Genomic DNA, 14,384 nt, shown 5'->3' on the forward strand with positions numbered 1-14,384 from the left:
TTTCGTTAGACAGACACAGAGCAGCTCTATAACTGTGAGGGGAGAACGACGTGCAGGACACGGACATTACAGGGGGTCGTGTCCCTGACCAGTAGTCAGTCCCATTATATATATATGTATACACTGAAGAGTTTTACTCACCGAGCTGTGGCTGAGGTCGGCACAGGAAGTTGTTCTCATAGAAATGTCCAGTCCGGTTTCTTAGACTCCATAAACCTGCCTCAGCATAAGCAAACAACAGAAGACATCCTTCTCCAGAGCAGAGTGAGGACAAACAGAACAGAACCGGTCCATATGGTGGTGCCGGTCCGCCGGGCTCAGGTCAGGGTCTTTAGCACACAAGATGGCGGCCTCCACACCTCCAGTCACAGACTCTGATGCTTTCCCGCCTTGGTACTAAGAATAGCTCATGAGGTGAACCGAGAACACGCCCCCGGAAATGACGTCACACCTGGAAGAAGCCCATACACTCTAGCATTTACCAAACCAAGTGTCTCATTGACTCCTTCAGGGTCTGTGACTGGAGGTGTGGAGGCCTCCATTGTGTGAGCGGTGGACCGACCGGCACCACCATATGGACCGGTTCTGTTCTGTTTGTCCTCACTCTGCTCTGGAGAAGGATGTCTTCTGTTGTTTGCTTATGCTGAAGCAGGTTATGGAGTCTAAGAAACCGGACTGGACATTTCTATGAGAACAACTTCCTGTGCCGACCTCAGCCGCAGCTCGGTGAGTAAAACTCTTCAGTGTATACATATATATATATATATATATATATATATATAATGGGACTGACTACTGGTCAGGGACACGACCCCCTGTAATGTCCGTGTCCTGCACGTCGTTCTCCCCTCACAGTAAGGCTACTTTCACACTAGCGTTTTTTGTAAATCCGTCACAATGCGTCGTTTTGCAGAAAAAACGCATCCTGCAAAAGTGCTTGCAGGATGCGTTTTTTCCCCATAGACTTCTATTGGCGACGCATTTGCGACGGATTTGCACACTTCGCATCCATCTTGCGACGGATGCGTCGTGCTTTGGCGGACCGTCGGGGGGGGAAAAAAAAAAACCTACATGTAACGTTTTTTTCTCCCGACGGACCGCTTTTTCCGACCGCGCATGCGCGGCCGGAACTCCGCCCCCACCTCCCCGCACCTTACAATGGGGCAGCGGATGCGCCGTAAAAATGCATCCGCTGCACCCATTGTGCAAAGCGTTAAACGCTAGCGTCGGAATCTCTCCCCGACGCATTGCGACGGGGAGATCCCGACGCTAGTGTGAAAGAAGCCTTAGGCTATGTGCACACGTTCAGGTTTTTTCGGGACTGACTACACTGCATATTGGGATTATGGGATGATGGGATGAAGGGCTGCAATACTAGACTCCACCACTAGATGGCAGCACATTTTACAAATGCAGCCCAGGAAATGACTTCTTGTAATATAGCAAGAAGGGAATATGGGTATAATTATTGATCTGTATGGGGATTATGGGTGAAATATCACAAATACACATGCCCAGGAACATATTTCATCTACTTCTGATAGGAATATGGGTATATCTATTGTTCTGTATGGGGATTATGGGTGAAATATCACAAACACACATGCCCAGGAACATACTTCATCTACTTCTGATAGGAATATGGGTATAATTATTGATCTGTATGGGGATTATGGGTGAAATATCACAAATACACATGCCCAGGAACATACTTCATCTACTTCTGATAGGAATATGGGTATAATTATTGTTCTGTATGGGGATTATGAGTGAAATATCACAAATACACATGCTCAGGAACATATTTCATCTACTTCTGATAGGAATATGGGTATAATTATTGATCTGTATGGGGATTATGGGTGACATATCACAAATACACTTGCCCAGTAACATACTTCATCTACTTCTGATAGGAATATGGGTATATCTATTGATCTGTATGGGGATTATGGGTGAAATATCACAAATACACATGCCCAGGAACATACTTCATCTACTTCTGATAGGAATATGGGTATATCTATTGATCTGTATGGGGATTATGGGTGAAATATCACAAATACACATGCCCAGGAACATACTTCATCTACTTCTGATAGGAATATGGGTATATCTATTGTTCTGTATGGGGATTATGGGTGAAATATCACAAATACACATGCCCAGGAACATACTTCATCTACTTCTGATAGGAATATGGGTATATCTATTGTTCTGTATGGGGATTATGGGTGAAATATCACAAATACACATGTCCAGGAACATATTTCATCTACTTCTGATAGGAATATGGGTATATCTATTGATCTGTATGGGGATTATGGGTGAAATATCACAAATACACATGCTCAGGAACATACTTCATCTACTTCTGATAGGAATATGGGTATATCTATTGTTCTGTATGGGGATTATGGGTGAAATATCACAAATACACATGCCCAGGAACATACTTCATCTACTTCTGATAGGAATATGGGTATATCTATTGTTCTGTATGGGGATTATGGGTGAAATATCACAAATACACATGCCCAGGAACATACTTCATCTACTTCTGATAGGAATATGGGTATATCTATTGTTCTGTATGGGGATTATGGGTGAAATATCATGAATACACATGCCCAGGAACATACTTCATCTACTTCTGATAGGAATATGGGTATATCTATTGATCTGTATGGGGATTATGGGTGAAATATCACAAATACACATGCCCAGGAACATACTTCATCTACTTCTGATAGGAATATGGGTATATCTATTGATCTGTATGGGGATTATGGGTGAAATATCACAAATACACATGCCCAGGAACATACTTCATCTACTTCTGATAGGAATATGGGTATATCTATTGTTCTGTATGGGGATTATGGGTGAAATATCACAAATACACATGCTCAGGAACATACTTCATCTACTTCTGATAGGAATATGGGTATAATTATTGTTCTGTATGGGGATTATGGGTGAAATATCACAAATACACATGCTCAGGAACATATTTCATCTACTTCTGATAGGAATATGGGTATATCTATTGTTCTGTATGGGGATTATGGGTGAAATATCACAAATACACATGCCCAGGAACATATTTCATCTACTTCTGATAGGAATATGGGTATATCTATTGTTCTGTATGGGGATTATGGGTGAAATATCACAAATACACATGCCCAGGAACATACTTCATCTACTTCTGATAGGAATATGGGTATAATTATTGTTCTGTATGGGGATTATGGGTGAAATATCACAAATACACATGCCCAGGAACATATTTCATCTGCTTCTGCTAGGAATATGGGTATAATGGTTCTTTGTGGGTATTATAGGTGATATATCATGAATACACATGCCCAGTGTCATATTCGATCAATTCCTGGTAAGAACACATATGTGTACAATTATTGTTTTATATGTTGATTATTGGTAAAATATGATGAAACATTTCATTAACTTCCGGTAAGAATATGGGTATATTTATTATTCTATATGGGGTTATGGTCAGAATGCTATGGATATACAGATCCTGTAACCTATTTGCATCTGACAGGATTACATGTCCATTGACTTCTCCCACCCCTGGGAGATGTGAGCCCTGGCATCATAGGTCTTTGACCCAGTGTTCCCACCTCCTTATTAGGCCGGCCATGTCCTAGAGATGAGCAGTCTTGCACCATACTTCTTGCTTATATACCTATATTATTCTCAATACATTGTTCTTTATAGGATGTTGGATCTTTTGCAGGATTTTATTGGTTACTTAGGTTTGTTGACATCAATAACTTTTAATGGAGATATATAGAATTTTTTTTAAATAACTTTAAATAAAATAATAGGTTTTATCTTAACAAAAATATTTGGAAATGGAACATGTATTTTAGTGTATACTGGTCTCTAGGTTAATACGAAGGCCATCATAACAAATCCAACAAAATAGCTTTCATGGAACAATAAATGATCCTGCTTACGTTCACATGTCTGATATAGGACTCGGTATTGCTTCTTCGTCAGTAGGCAAGGCATAATTGAATCTTATGAAATATGTTCCTGGGCATGTGTAATTGTGATATTTCACCCATAATCCCCATACAGAACAATAATTATACCCATATTCCTATCAGAAGTAGATGAAGTATGTTCCTGGGCATGTGTATTTGTGATATTTCACCCATAATCCCCATACAGAACAATAGATATACCCATATTCCTATCAGAAGTAGATGAAATATGTTCCTGGGCATGTGTATTTGTGATATTTCACCCATAATCCCCATACAGAACAATAGTTATACCCATATTCCTATCAGAAGTAGATGAAGTATGTTCCTGGGCATGTGTATTTTTGATATTTCACCCATAATCCCCATACAGAACAATAGATATACCCATATTCCTATCAGAAGTAGATGAAATATGTTCCTGGACATGTGTATTTGTGATATTTCACCCATAATCCCCATACAGAACAATAGATATACCCATATTCCTATCAGAAGTAGATGAAGTATGTTCCTGGGCATGTGTATTTGTGATATTTCACCCATAATCCCCATACAGAACAATAGATATACCCATATTCCTATCAGAAGTAGATGAAGTATGTTCCTGGGCATGTGTATTTGTGATATTTCACCCATAATCCCCATACAGATCAATAATTATACCCATATTCCCTTCTTGCTATATTACAAGAAGTAATTTCCTGGGCTGCATTTGTAAAATGTGCTGCCATCTAGTGGTGGAGTCTAGTATTGCAGCCCATCATCCCATAATCCCAATATGCAGTTTAGTCCGTCCCGGTTTTTTCGCGGTTTTTCGCGGTAAAAACGCTATAAAAACTCATTAAAAACGCATACATTATGTATTCTATCATTTAGAATGCATTCTGCATGTTATGTGCACATGGATGCGTTTTTTTCCGCGAAAAAAACGCATCGCGGTAAAAAAATGAGCCTGTTCATTATTTTTGCGGATTTTCTGCGTTTTTCCCGCAATTCTATGCATTTGGGAAAAAACGCACCAAAAACGCGTCAAAATCGCGGTAAAAATGCATGCGGATTTCTGGCAGAAATGTCCGGTTTTTGTCAGGAAAATTTCTGCAAGAAATCCTGACGTGTGCACATACCCTTATAGAGCTGCTCTGTGTCTGTCTAACGAAATCAATTATTAACCTTACATAAGTTAGTTCACATGTGGTGTGGCAAGATGGCGTCTACATCCTGGAACTAAGCCCTGGAATCCTTGAAATGTGACTTGGATACAGGGGCGATCATATATGGAACAGACCTAGCAGGGACCCTCATAACACAGACTGATGCAATGGTGCAGAGAAGCCCCCTCTCCCTGCTACATGATTATTGGTGCATACTAATAAGGGCTCATACTCATGTGTGTGAAAAAAGGGAAATATTAAAACCCTATGTGTCATATTTGTCTATACCTATGCCTATGGTAGATTTTTTTAGTCATATTTGTCTATACCTATGGTAGATTTTTTACAGTGTGCGGGAAATCAGCAATTCCGCAGAATTAATGAACATGTTGTTTTTTTTTCCGTGATTCGTTTTTTTCGCGGAAAAAAATCGCAACATTTGCACAAGTTTTGCGGATTACATTGAAATGATTGGGAACCATATGTAAGCATTTTTTTTCACGTTTTTATCGCGTTTTTATAGCAAAAAAACCCGCGAAAAATACTGAACGTGTGCACATAGCCTTACAACTCCCTTCTCTGTGTACCTGAACTGAGAGAGGGAGGGGGATGTTTTGAGTGAGATAATATTAAGGCTAGGTTCTCATTTCGTTTTCGGGTGAGCGCTAACAGACAGCGTTGCACGACGAAATTAACGCCGTGCAACGTGTCCGTTAGCGCTCCCATTGCCAGCAATGTTAAAGCGCATTGCTAGTGCGTGCCATTTTCGGCACGCGCTAGCGATGTGCCGTTTTTTTGTGGCGCGTCTCGGACGCTGCTTGCAGCGTCCGAGGTGTGCCCGAGGTCCGTTCCCCGCTCTCGCAGATCGGGGATCTGCGCTAGCGGGGACGTTTAACGCGACTCCTAAAAAGACATTGCGTTAGCGCAATCCCCTAGCGCTTGGCGCTAAACGGATTGCCCTAACGCAATGAGAACCTAGCATAATATTGTCTACCATGAGATAGTTTATAAACCCTCCTCTCACACATCCAGTACCCTAGCAACCACAGAATGCAGAGTAAGTGGACATGCTAGCTGGGGCATATCTGAAGGTACCGTCACACTCAGCAACTTTGCAACGAGAACGACAGCGATCCGTGACGTTGCAGCGTCCTGGATAGCGATCTCGTTGTGTTTGACACGCAGCAGCGATCTGGATCCCGCTGTGACATCGCTGATCGCTGGTCGGAGCTAGAAGTCCAGAACTTTATTTGGTCGCTAGATCGGCGTGATTCGTCATGTTTGACAGCAAAAGCAACGACGCCAGCAACGTTTTACATGGAGCGAGAACAATAAGCGAGTCGCCGTTACGTCACTGGATCGCTCCTGCATCGTTCTGCTGTTACAGTGTTTGACGTCTCTACAGCGACGCTCCAGCGATCTAGTTTAGGTCGGATCGTTCTCTATATCGCTGCAGCGTCGCTTAGTGTGTCGGTACCTTACTGAAGTCAAGCAGCAACACCAGGCTCTCCCATCATCACTTTGGTAAGTATTACGAATAACGGTTTTAAGCTCCGTTTTTTTTATTGGAAAAAGTTCATATTGGTGACAGAAAGTTACTTTCCCAGTTTCATTAAGATCTTTTTAGGGATTCAGTCTTTATGCGCCATATTCTGCCATACCTATGCCTAGTGTGTTATCATGGCTGGAAACGGAAAAACGGTTTTGAGCTCTGTTTTTTTTATTGGAATATGTTCATATTAGTACAACAACGTTATCTTCCAAGTTTCATTAGGATCTTTTTAGGGATTCAGTCTTTATGCGCCATATTCTTCCATACCTATGCCTAATGTGTTATCACGGATTGAAACGAAAAAACGGTTTTGAGCTCCGTTTTTTTTTTTTTAATTAGTTCATATTAGTACAACAACGTTATCTTCCAAGTTTCATTAGGATATTTTTAGGGATTCAGTCTTTATGCGCCATATTCTGCCATACCTATGCCTAGTGTGTTATCACGGCTGGAAACGGAAAAATGGTTTTGAGCTCCGTTTTTTTTATTGGAATATGTTCATATTAGTACAACAACGTTATCTTCCAAGTTTCATTAGGATCTTTTTAGGGATTCAGTTTTTATGCGCCATATTCTTCCATACCTATGCCTAGTGTGTTATCACGGCTGGAAACGGAAAAAACGGTTTTGAGCTCCGTTTTTTTATTGGAATATGTTCATATTAGTACAACAACGTTATCTTCCAAGTTTCATTAGGATCTTTTTAGGGATTCAGTTTTTATGCGCCATATTCTTCCATACCTATGCCTAGTGTGTTATCACGGCTGGAAACGGAAAAACGGTTTTGAGCTCCGTTTTTTTATTGGAATATGTTCATATTAGTACAACAACGTTATCTTCCAAGTTTCATTAGGATCTTTTTAGGGATTCAGTCTTTATGCGCCATATTCTGCCATACCTATGCCTATGGTAGTTTTTTTTCTAAAGTTGAATTTTTTAATGTATTTTTCCTTTCCACTTCACTCTATTTAAAAATAAATTAGCGGAGGTTAAACTTTAATTGCGTTTTCAACAAGGCAAACCCATACATTTCTATATAGTAACTTTACATTTGAAATAAACACTGAATCCCTAAGAAGATCTTGATGAAACTTAGAAAATAAGTTTGTCATTAATATGAACTTTTTCCAGCAAGAAAAACAGAGCTTAAAAATGTAATTGTTTTCAACAATGTTAATTCATACATTCCTATATAATAACTTTACATTTCAAATAAACAGTGAATCCCTAAGTATATCTTTATAGAAAAATTTTGCCTTAAGGTACCTTCACACATAACGATATCGTTAAGGATATCGTTGCAACGTCACGCTTTTTGTGACGTAGCAACGATCCCGCTAACGATCTCATTATTGTGTGACAGCGACCAACGATCAGGCCCCTGATCGTTGTTGTACTAATATGAACTTATTCCAATAAAAAAAACGGAGCTCAAAACCGTTATTCCGTTTCCAACCGTGATAACACTGTAGGCATAGGTATGGAAGAATATGGCGCATAAAGACTGAATCCCTAAAAAGATCCTAATGAAACTTGGAAGATAACGTTGTTGTACTAATATGAACATTTTTTTTAAATGAACATCCGTATGGCATACATATCCAATGCGATTTTAACATGAGCTTTCACATACAGCAGTATTGTCATTTACACATTGTATGAAAACGAAATATTCTTACACACACACACACACACACACACACACACACACACACACACACACACACACACACACACACACACACACACACACACACCAGAATAGATATATACACATAAGGGTCACTTCCTTCCGTCTGTCACGGTTATTCATTCACTGATTGGTCTCGCCAGCCGCCTGTCATGGCTGCCGCGACCAATCCGTGACGGGCACAGTCCGGAAGAAAATGGCCGCCCCCTACTCCCCGCAGTCAGTGCCTGTCGCCCGCATACTCCCCTCCGGTCACCGCTAACAGGGTTAATGCCGGCGGTAACGGACCGCGTTATGCTGCAGATAACGCACTCCGTTACCGCCGCTACTCTGCTATACTCACCCTCCGTAGTCGCTCACGCCGGCCGCCATCTTCCGTTGCAGGTTCCGGTGGCAAAGATGGTATGGGAGAAGGACCTGCCATGACGTCACGGTCATGTGACCGCAACGTCATCACAGGCCCTGCGTGCCTGCGCTAGAAAGACCTGCCATGACATCCCGGTCATGTGACCGCGACGTCATCACAGGCCCTGCGCTAGAAAGACCTGCCATGATGTCATGGTTATGTGACCGCAACGTCATCAGAGGTCCTGTGCTCATACCAACCCTGGGACCGGAAGCTGCCGTGGACTACAAGGGCTCCCTCAGAAAGTTGAGTATATGTTTATTTTTTAAACTGTGACAAACCTGGCTGGGCAATGTATTACGTAGCTGGGCAATATACTACATGGCTCTGTGCTATATACTACGTCACTGGGCAATATACTACATAACTGGGCAATATACTACGTGGCTCTGTGCTGTATACTACGTGACTGGGCAATATACTACGTGACTGGGCAATGTACTACGTCACTGGGCAATATGCTACGTGGCTGGGCAATATTAGAATTGGGCCACCATCTAGTGTGTGTGTGTAACCTAAGAAACTGTGTTTTGTAAGAAAACCGAGCCTGTATGCGTCATTCCCATGCCAAGCGAGTGTCCCCCAAGACTCGAAGTAGGGGAAATGCTTATCTATATATATATATATATATATATATATATATATATATATATATATATATATATATAATTGTCTAAGGGTTTTTCTGTCTGTCTGCCTGTCCTGGAAATCCCACGTCTCTGGTCGAGGCCTGGCGGCCTCGACCAATCAGCGACCGGCACAGCGACGATGATGTCATAATGGTTGCCATGGCGACGATGATGTCATAAAGGTTGCCTCGACCAATCAGCGACGGGCACAGTGTGCCGCAAATTCTGGAATCATCATTGTCCATATACTACGGGGACATGCATATTCTAGAATACCCAATGCGTTAGAATCGGGCCACAATCTACACTACTAATATGGGAGGGGGAGGTTTCATTACTGATAATGTGGGAGGGGCCTCATTATGTGTAATGTGGGCGGAGCTACACTATAAATGATAATGTGAGGTTTCATTACTGATAATGTGGGAGGGGCCTCATTATATGTAATGTGGGCGGAGCTACACTATATATATATATATATATATATATATATATATATATATATATATATATATATATATATATACACATATATATATATATATATATATATACATATATATATATATATATATATATATATATATATATATATATATATATATATATATATATACATATATATATATATATACATATATATATATATATATATATATATATATATATATATATATATATATATATATATATATATATATATATAATTGTCTAAGGGTTTGTCTGTCTGTCCTGGAAATCCCGGCTCTCTGATTGGTCGAGGCTGCCAGGCCTCGACCAATCAGAGACCGGCACAGCATCGACGTAGAAATCCCGCGTCTCAGGTCGAGGCCTGGCGGCCTCGACCAATCAGCAACGGGCACAGCGACGATGATGTCATAAAGGACGTAGACATCTCACGTTTCTGATTCAGCGACGGGCACAGTATCGACGTAGATGTCATAATGGTTGCCATGGCGACGATGATGTCATAAAGGTTGCCTCGACCAATCAGCGACGGGTACAGTGTGCCGCAAATTCTGGAATCATCATTGTCCATATACTACGGGGACATGCATATTCTAGAATACCCGATGCGTTAGAATCGGGCCACAATCTAGTATATATATAATTGCCTAAGGGTTCTGTCTGTCTGTCCTGGAAATCCCGCGTCTCTGGTCGAGGCCTGGCGGCCTCGACCAATCAATCAGCGACGGGCACAGCGACGATGATGTCATAAAGGACGTAGAAATCCCGCGTTTCTGATTCAGTTACGGGCACAATATCGACGTAGATGTCATAATGGTTGCCATGGCGACGATGTCATAAAGGATGCCTCGACCAATCAGCGACGGGCACAGTCCGCTGTGAATTCTGGAATCATCATTGTCCATATACTACAGGGACATGCATATTCTAGAATACCCGATGCGTTAGAATCGGGCCACGATCTAGTATATATATATCTATATATCTATATCTCTTGGACACACATTCTCATTTAAAGATTTTTCTGTGTTTTCATTACTATGAAAATTGTACATTCACACTGAAGGCATCAAAACTATGAATTAACACATGTGGAATTATATACTTAACAAAAAAGTGTGAAACAACTGAAATTATGTCTTATATTCTAGGTTCTTCAAAGTAGCCACCTTTTGCTTTGATGACTGCTTTGCACACTCTTGGCATTCTCTTGATGAGCTTCAAGAGGTAGTCACCGGGAATGGTCTTCCAACAATCTTGAAGGAGTTCCCAGAGATGCTTAGCACTTGTTGGTCCTTTTGCCTTCACTCTGCGGTCCAGCTCACACCAAACCATCTCAACTGGGTTCAGGTCTGGGGACTGAGGAGGCCAGGTCATCTGGCGTAGCACCCCATCACTCTCCTTGGTCAAATAGCCCTTACACAGCCTGGAGGTGTGTTTGGGGTCATTGTCCTGTTGAAAAATAAATGATGGTCCAACTAAACGCAAACCGGATGGAATAGCATGCCGCTGCAAGATGCTGTGGTAGCCATGCTGGTTCAGTATGCCTTCAAGTTTGAATAAATCCCCAACAGTGTCACTAGAAAAGCACCCCCACACCATCACACCACCTCCATGCTTCACGGTGGAAACCAGGCATGTATTGTAGAGTCCATCCGATCACCTTTTCAGCGTCGCACAAAAACACGGTGGTTGGAACCAAAGTTCTCAAATTTGGAATCATCAGACCAAAGCACAGATTTCCACTGGTCTAATGTCCATTCCTTGTGTTCTTTAGCCCAAACAAGTCTCTTCTGCTTTTTGCCTGTCCTTAGCAGTGGTTTCCTAGCAGCTATTTTACCATGAAGGCCTGCTGCACAAAGTCTCCTCTTAAGGCCGGCGTCACACTAGCGAGTTTTACGGACGAATGAGTGCATAAAATACGTCCGTAAAACACGCATTACACACGGCCCAATGATTCTCCATGGGTCAGGTCCTATCAGCCGTATATTACGCATCCGTATTATATGGCTTCCTACGGCTGTACAAAATCGCAGCATGCTGCGTTTGTCACCGAATTGCGCAAAAAATACGCCAATGAAAGTCTATGGGGGCGAGAAAAATACGGATTACACACGGACCAGCAGTGTGACTTGCGAGAAATACGCAGCGGTGTTAGAGAGAAAAGCCGGTAATTCAGTGCGGTGTACAGTAAAATCACACTGACAGCTTACAATAGAATAGGTAGAATAAATGTGTACACAAAGTATAGGTATATATTTGTCATGAACTCGAGCGTGGGAAAATATTCAGAAAAGTTCCGAGGCTCGAGTTCATATGAGGACATCCAGCAGAGGGCGCATCACCGCAACTGAAGGTAACTACAGGTCATTGACCTACATTTCTTTCATTCGCTAGGGTTTTACAGCCAGGAGCACAGCTGCATTAGCAGAGCTCCTTGGTGTAAAATTAGTTAACTCCTTCAGATGGATTTACATCATTGGACGTGACAGATCGTCAGAAGGTATGGATATTGTTTTTTTTATTTTTCCTTTTTTACAGAATGAGGGTCTTCAGGTGTATTACCAGGATAATAAACTACTGCAACAACCTGTGTGTTTATTTCATTAAAATACTTTGTAATAATGTGTGTGTGTTTTATTAACCATTTCATACAATTGGATTAATAATGGATAGGTGTCATAATTGACGCCTCTCCATTATTAATCTGGCTTAATGTCACCTTACAATAGCAAGGTGACATTAACCCTTTATTACCCCATATCCCACCGCTACACGGGAATGGGAAGAGAGTGGCCAAGTGCCAGAATAGGCGCATCTTCCAGATGTGCCCTTTCTGGGGTGGCTGGGGGCAGATGTTTTTAGCCAGGGGGGGCCAATAACCATGGACCCTCTCCAGGCTATTAATATCTGCCCTCAGTCACTTGCTTTACTACTCTGGCGGAGAAAATTGCCTGGGAGCTCACACCAATTTTTTACGCCATTTAACCCTTTAATAGCTAGAGAGCCCAAATTTTGCACATACACACTACTAACAGTAGTGTGGAATATGCCAAAAAAAATGGGGATATGAGATGGTTTACTGTATGTAAACCATGTCTCATATCATGTCGGGTTTAGGAAGGAGATAGCTTAAAAGCCGGTAATTCAATTGCCGGCTTTTGCGATCTCGTGCTGGATGAAATTTATATATATATATATATATATATATATATATATATATATATATATATATATATATATATATATATATATATATATATATATATATATATATATAATATATAATATATATACAGTGGGGCAAAAAAGTATTTAGTCAGTCAGAAATAGTGCAAGTTCCACCACTTAAAAAGATGAGAGGCGTCTGTAATTTACATCATAGGTAGACCTCAACTATGGGAGACAAACTGAGAAAAAAAAATCCAGAAAATCATATTGTCTGTTTTTTTATCATTTTTTTTGCATATTATGGCGGAAAATAAGTATTTGGTCAGAAACAAACAATCAAGATTTCTGGCTCTCACAGACCTGTAACTTCTTCTTTAAGAGTCTCCTCTTTCCTCCACTCATTACCTGTAGTAATGGCACCTGTTTAAACTTGTTATCAGTATAAAAAGACACCTGTGCACACCCTCAAACAGTCTGACTCCAAACTCCACTATGGTGAAGACCAAAGAGCTGTCAAAGGACACCAGAAACAAAATTGTAGCCCTGCACCAGGCTGGGAAGACTGAATCTGCAATAGCCAACCAGCTTGGAGTGAAGAAATCAACAGTGGGAGCAATAATTAGAAAATGGAAGACATACAAGACCACTGATAATCTCCCTCGATCTGGGGCTCCACGCAAAATCCCACCCCGTGGGGTCAGAATGATCACAAGAACGGTGAGCAAAAATCCCAGAACCACGCGGGGGGACCTAGTGAATGAACTGCAGAGAGCTGGGACCAATGTAACAAGGCCTACAATAAGTAACACACTACGCCACCATGGACTCAGATCCTGCAGTGCCAGACGTGTTCCACTGCTTAAGCCAGTACATGTCCGGGCCCGTCTGAAGTTTGCTAGAGAGCATTTGGATGATCCAGAGGAGTTTTGGGAGAATGTCCTATGGTCTGATGAAACCAAACTGGAACTGTTTGGTAGAAACACAACTTGTCGTGTTTGGAGGAAAAAGAATACTGAGTTGCATCCATCAAACACCATACCTACTGTAAAGCATGGTGGTGGAAACATCATGCTTTGGGGCTGTTTCTCTGCAACGGGGCCAGGACGACTGATCCGGGTACATGAAAGAATGAATGGGGCCATGTATCGTGAGATTTTGAGTGCAAACCTCCTTCCATCAGCAAGGGCATTGAAGATGAAACGTGGCTGGGTCTTTCAACATGACAATGATCCAAAGCACACCGCCAGGGCAATGAAGGAGTGGTTTCGTAAGAAGCATTTCAAGGTCCTGGAGTGGCC

At 41.5% G+C, this 14,384-nt stretch overlaps 1 protein-coding gene across 1 annotated transcript in view; it reads left to right on the top strand.

The window, feature by feature from the left end:
• Positions 1–362: 362 nt before the first annotated feature.
• LOC138663160 (uncharacterized) overlaps positions 363–14,384 on the top strand; it is a 93,817-nt gene continuing 79,795 nt past the window's right edge. The window contains exon 1 of the mRNA XM_069749307.1: positions 363–726. The gene's annotated coding sequence lies outside the window, so the exon portion shown is untranslated. The remainder of the gene's footprint in view (positions 727–14,384) is intronic.

This window comes from Ranitomeya imitator, chromosome 2 (assembly GCF_032444005.1).
Source record: "Ranitomeya imitator isolate aRanImi1 chromosome 2, aRanImi1.pri, whole genome shotgun sequence".
In the NCBI taxonomy this organism is placed as follows: domain Eukaryota; kingdom Metazoa; phylum Chordata; class Amphibia; order Anura; family Dendrobatidae; genus Ranitomeya; species Ranitomeya imitator.